Here is a 7,004-nt window from a genome sequence, read left to right as displayed (position 1 = left end):
CAAGGCCAGGAATCGAACCCACAACCTCTTGGTTCCTAGTCGGATTTTTAACCACTGAGCCAAGACGGGAACCCCAGAAATTTCTCTTTTAGGTTAATGTATTTTTAAATATTCTTCATGTTTTTCCTAATGCTTTGCTGCAGTAGGCTCTGTAGAATCTATGGTCTATATGTCTCTAATAGGGTCTCTGTTGAAATTTCTTAGAGATTTGTTTAGCTGTAAAATTAAATATAATTTATCCAAATATTTCATTTTTATCTCTACAATAGTTTTCTTATACTTCTAGACTCAAATAAGTAAAACCAAGCAAGGTGACAGAAGAGGATCTTAAGCCATTTCTCAGAATAGTCATCTTCTCCGCTAGGATTTTTTTCATAGCTCTCAACCAAATAAATGAACATGTTTTGGTGGATATTGTATTGTGAAGGATACTTTCAGTTAGAAGTAGCAGAAAAGGGAACTCATTAACTTGTAAGGGAATTTGCTGGCTGATGTGAATTGAAAGTCTAGAAATTAAAGGTTCTTCAAGGTTAATCAGTGATGGTATCAGTACACAGTGTCTTTCCATCTTGCCATTCTTCTGTCAACAGTGTTGGCTTCTTCTGAAAGCTTGCTTTCCTCGTGGGCGTAGAATGGCTGCCAGTAGTAAATGTGACTGCAGGTGACTTTGTTCACGGCTAGAGATAAAGAGGGTTGCCTTCCAGAACCTTAGAACAAAAGTCATATATTTTGTTCCCACTGAGTGATCCTAAATAGCTGAATCATTTCAGCTGGGGAAATGCTCATTGGCTTAAATCTGAAATATGTGCCTACCCTCAACCAACTACTGTGGCAATGGGAAAGGATCCGTGAGAGCCCACCCTTAGGACTCTGGGGAGGGATCACTGCCATTCAAGTCCCATGCCACTACATACTGAGGAAGGATGAAATATATTTGGGAGGCCTTAGCACTTTTCAATGCAGGCATACATTTGTACATAATTTGTATCTAATTCACACATGCATTTCTTTTTCTTCATTTTTTATTTTTAAAATTTTATTGGAGTATAGGTGACTTAAAATGTGTTTCACATGTAAAGCAAAATGAATCAGTTATACATATACATTTATCTATTCTTTTTCAGATTCTTTTACCATATAGATTGTTCTAGAATATTGAGTAAATTTCCCTGTGCTATACAGTAGGTTCTTATTAATTATCCATTTTATATATAGTCATGTGTATATGTTAATCCCAACCTCCTAATTATCCCCCCCATGTAGCCATAGTTTGGTTTCTAAATCTTTGAGTCTGTTTCTGTTGTATAATATCTTTTGTATCATTTTTTTATTAAATTCCACACATTAGTGATCTCATATGATATTTGCCTTTCTTTGATTTACTTCACTTAGTACAGTAATCTCTAGGTCTATCTGTGTTGCTGAAAATGGCATTATTTCATTCTTTTTTTATAGGTGAGTAATATTCCATTGTATATATGTACCATATCCTCTTTATTCAATCCTTTGTTGATGGACATTTAGGCTGCTTCCAAGTCTTGGCTGTTGCTAATAGTGCTGCAGTGAACATTGGGGTGCTTGTATCTTTTCGAATTATGGTTTTCTCTGGAAAAATGCCCAGGAGTGGGAATGCTAGATCATGTGGTAGTTCTATATTTAGTTTTTTAAGGAAGCTCCATAATATTCTCCATAGTAGAATTTACATTCCCATCAATGTGTAGAAGTGTTCCCTTTCTCCACATCCTTTCCAGCATTTATTGTTTGTATAATTTTTGATGATGGCCATTGTAACTAGTGTAATGGGATACCTTATTATAGTTTTTATTTGGAGAAACAGGATTAAGATGGTGGAATAGAAGGACTGGAACTCAACTTCTTTCCTAAAAACAACAAAATTACAACCAAATGCTAAGCAATCTTCAACCAAATGGACTGGAAACTTTCAAAAAGATATCCTACTCCAGAAGACAAAAGGAGGCCACATCAAGAGGTAGGAGGGGTGATTATGTGCTATAATCAACCCCATACCTCCTGGGTGGGAAGCCCCACAGACTGGAAAGAAACTGTATCACAGAGACTCACCTATAGGTGTGAGAGTTCTGAGCCCCACGTCAAGTCCCCATGCCTGGGGATCTGGCATTGGGAGAAGAGCCCCTGGAGTATCTGGCACTGAAGGCCAGTGGGGCTTGTGCACAGGAGCTCCACAGGACTGGGGGAAATGGAGACCCCATTCTTAAAAGTCACACACAGACTTTCAGTGCACCAGGTCCCAGGGCAAAGCAAAGTCTCCATAGGAATCTGGGTCAAATGTGACTGCAGTTCTTGGAGGACATCCTGGGAAAACAGGGGGTGAATGTGGCTTATTGTGGGGGAAGGGTATTGAAGGCAAAACTCTCAGGAATATTCATCAGCCGCACCCTCTGGAGGTGGCAATTTTGGGAAAATATGGCCCCCACCCATCAGGCTGAGAAGCCCCAGGCCAAACAACAATCCAGGTGGGATCACAGCCTCACCCATCAGTAAACAGGCTGCCTAAAGACCCCCCAGGCACACAGCCACCTCTAATCCCATCCAGAGACACAGCCCCACCCACCAGAGGCATAGGAATCAGCTCCACCTACCAGTGGGCAGGCATCAGTCTCTCTCATCTGGAAGCCTACAGTAAGCTCCCATACTAATTTCAGCCACAAGGGGGGCAGACACCAGAAGTAAGAGAGGCTACAACTCTATTATCTGTAAAAGGGTCACCACACCATAAACCTATAGAAATGAAAAGACAGAGGACTATAACTCAGATGACGAAGAAAGAAAAAACCCCAGAAAAACAGCTAAGTGATGAGGAGATTCTCAGCCTCTAGGATAAAGACTTTAGACTATTGATGCTGAAGATGATGCAAGGCATTGGAAATAAACTGGGGGCAAAGATGGATAATTTACAGGGAACACTGAGCAAAGAAATACAAGATATAAAACTTAGGCAAAAAGAGATCTAAAATGAAATAACTGAAATAAAAAATTCATTAGAAGCAGCCAACAACAGAATATAGGCGGCAGAAGAACGAATAAGTGAAGTGGAGGACAGATTAGTGGAAGTCACGAATGCAGAACAGAAAAGAAAAAGATTGAAAACAAATGAAGAGAGTTTCAGAGACAATGTTAAACACAGCATCATCTGTATTATAAGGGTGCCAGAAGGAGAAGAGAGATAGAAAGGGACACAAAAAATATAGTTTTTATTTGCATTTCTCTAATAATTAGTGATGTTGAGCGTCTTTTCAGTGCTTTTTGGCCATCTCTCTGTCTTCTTTGGAGAAATGCCTGTTCAAATCTTCTGACCATTTTTTAATTGGATTGTTTGTGTTTTTGATGTAAAGTTGTATGAGATGTTTGTATATTTTGCATATTAATCCTTTGTCAGTCACTTTGTTTGCAAAGATTTTCTCCCATTCTGCAGGCTGTCTTTTTGTTTTATGGTTTCCTTTGATGTGAAAAAAAACTTTTAAGTTTAATTAGGTACCATTTTTTTATTTTTGTTTTTATTTTCATTGCTATAGGAGGTGTATCAAAAAGATATAGCAGCTATTTATTTAAAAGAGTCCTTTGCGTATGTTTTCTTCTAAGAGTTTTATAGTAGCTGGTCCTATGTTTAGGTCTTTAATTCATTTTGAGTTTATTTTTGTGTATGGTAGTAGAGAATGTTCTAATTTCATTCTTTTGCACAAGGCTGTTTAGTTTTCCCAGCACTATTTATTGAAGAGACTGTCTTTTCTCCATTGTACATTCTTGCCTCCTTTGTCATAGGTTATAGCTGCATGGGTTTATTTCTGGGCTTTCTATTACTGTTCCATTGATCTATATTTCTGTTCTTGTGCCAGTACCATACTCTTTCGATGACTGTAGCTTTGTAGTATAATCTGAAGTCAGAGAGCCTGATTCTTCCAGCTCCATTTTTCTTTCTCAGGATTACCTTTGTTACTCAGGGACTTTGGGGATTGGCATATGCTTACTCAGGTATATGTAATGATTGGCCAACTGGGAAACCTTTTGTGTTTCCACACAAATTTAACATTTTTTGTTGTAGTTCTATGAAAAATTCCATTGGTAATTTCATAGGGATTGCACTGAATCCGTAGACTTCCTTGGGTAGTATAGTCATTTTGACAATATCGACTCTTCCAATGAACATCATGGTGTATCTTTCTGTTTGTTCTGTCATCTTTGATTTCTTTCATCAGTGTCTTATAGTTTTCAGAGTACAGGTCTTTTGTCTCTTTAGGTAGGTTTATTCCTAAGTATTTTATTCTCTTTGATATGATGGCAAATGGGATTGTTTCCTTAATTTCTTTTTTCTGGTCTTTCATTGTTTGTATATAGAAATTCATTTGATTTTGAATTTATGGTTTTTATTCTTCAGTTTATTGATGTGATATATCATATTGACTGATTTGAGTATATTAAAGAAACCTCGCATCCTAGGATAAATTCCACTTGATCACAGTGTATGATCCTTCTAATGTATTGTTGTAGTTGGTTTGCCAATATTATGTTGGGAATTTTTGAATCTATGTTCATCAAAGATATTGGCCTGTAATTTTCTTTTTTTGTGTGTGGTGTCTTTGTCCTGATTTTGGTATCAGGGTGATGGCAGCCTCATGGAATGTGCTTGGGAGTGCTCCTTCCTCTGCAGTTTTTTGGAAGAATTTCAGAAGGATGGATATTAATTCTTATCTAAATGTTTGATAGAATCTGCCTGTGAAGCCTTCTGGTCCTGGATTTCTTATTTGATTATTTTATGATAGAAATAATAATGATCATATCTTACTAATATAGGGTACTACCATATAGGTGCTTTACATATTTTTCATATTACCTAGACTAGGAAAATATTCAATAAGATTAATTTACTATTGAAATCCTCAAGTTCATTATTTCTCTATTTTTGTGTTTTTATTCTTTATCATTGGGTTATATACCATCAAAGGAAATAAAAATTTAGAGTGAGAACACTGAATATTTTTATTTGAAATAGAATTTGAAAATAACTTTTTTAGATACAATCATGAAGGAAATAAACACTAACCATGTAGTAGTTTATATATCATTTATTTTCAAAATAGAGTATTTCTATTTAAAATGCATTATATTCACTAATCTTATTATAGTCATGAAATTACCAGTCATTTTGTAACTATAGATTATAAATTATTTTGAAATTTTTGTGTTTAATGATGTGACTATTTAACTTAGAAAAGACATTCATTTTAATCTCTCTATCCAGAGAATGATAAAACTTCATCTTTGCCCTCATAGAACCACCAACACAACAAAACGTCTTGCTTAGCTCAAAAATTCACGGCAGGCTTCCTTTATTTTTATTTCAATGAGGTTCATTTCATTAGTTATTTCTTTATTTTTTTCTACCATTCATTGAATTCATTCACTTAATTGAATATTTAGTCTGTGCCAGGCCCTATTGGACACAGAGAGAGAGAGAGAGAGTGTGTGCATGTGTGTCTGTGTGTTGCTTGCACAATGGACAAGGATTTTGAGAGGTTTCTATACCCTTCCTGAAGTACATAGAACATTGGAGGAGAGATCAGAAGATTAAGAATTGAGATCAAGACAGGAGAGAACGGAGATATGAGAAAAGTACACACATTTCCCTTACAAAAGAACTAATATCAGGCCACTGAGTAGCAAGAAAGAATTCTCAACTCCAACTATAGAGTCTAAATATGCCTGTCGAGTCACTTCTTTAACCCGTTAAGTCACATCTTCATCATTATCCTTCACCAAGAAGACAACACTTTGGAACTTGATGTGACTGTGTGTTGAAAATAAATGACAAATAAGAGACAGTCAGCACCATTTGTCCTTAGTCAATGCAGGGAACGTTTAGCCATTCTAGAAATATTCATCATCATGAGCTGTCAGCCTGGTGGAAAAACGATTTCTCTTAGGATCTGCCCATTTAGGTACAGGACAGTATTTGTGTTTCATAGACAACCCATGGAAATTATTTAAAAAATAAGTTAATCTTAAACAACTGAAAATTATTGAGGAATGTATTTGCTGCTTAATTTTAGGGAAGAAGAGAATTATTAACTACAATCCAAGCAAAAGAGAAGAAACTTGATCTTGGAGAAGTGTAATATATGGCAGGTTGAAAATAAGGAGAAAATTTTAAATAGAGCAATTCAAAAAAGCAAACAATTTTGTTGGTGTTCTTAGTCTTAAATATAAACACTCAGTCTATACCACACAGAGAAAAAAATGCTCACAATCTGCCAGACACAGCTCAAACAGTGAATTATTGCTTGTCCTTTTAAGACATTGATTATTATTTTATTATTCGATGAGAAAGTTTGTGAGATGCTTGCTGAGTCTAAATGCAATTCAGCAAGAATGTGAAGTCCCAGAAACTGGCAAGATGGAGCTACCATCCTGCTTTTCATGTATCACAGTTGTTATTTATCATTTAGAAAGGATGATTTTGGAGTTCCCGCCGTGGCGCAGTGGTGAACGAATCCGACTAGGAACCATGAGGTTGCGGGTTCGGTCCCTGCCCTTGCTCAGTGGGTTAAGGATCCGGCGTTGCCGTGAGCTGTGGTGTAGGTTGCAGACGCGGCTCGGATCCCACGTTGCTGTGGCTCTGGCATAGGCCAGGGAACCTCCATATGCTGTGGGAGCAGCCCAAGAAATAGCAAGACAAAAAAAAAAAAGAAAAGAAAGAATGATTTTGGCCATTCTGACTCTCATTAAAAAAGGAGTGACATGAATTGTAAACCCCAAGACTGGGTAGAAAAGAAAGCTATTGAAGAGAATGAAAGATAAAAAGCATGACTAAGTGCCTTAACTAATGTCATTCTTAATTTTAGTTACAATTAATATTTAATTATTTGCTTTCATTTAAGGGCTTTACTAAACACAAAAGCTTCTAAATTGGTTTCTATAGTTTAATTACTAAATCAGTTTTGGTGATCTATTCCACAAGTGTAAATATT

This window comes from Sus scrofa, chromosome 2 (assembly GCF_054392235.1).
Source record: "Sus scrofa isolate SSC_HxYL_T2T_F1_AM1 chromosome 2, Sscrofa_HxYL_maternal_Yorkshire_Landrace_v2.0, whole genome shotgun sequence".
Classification (NCBI taxonomy): domain Eukaryota; kingdom Metazoa; phylum Chordata; class Mammalia; order Artiodactyla; family Suidae; genus Sus; species Sus scrofa.
The sequence above is the reverse complement of the archived record's forward strand: the minus strand, read 5'-3'. Positions refer to the sequence as shown.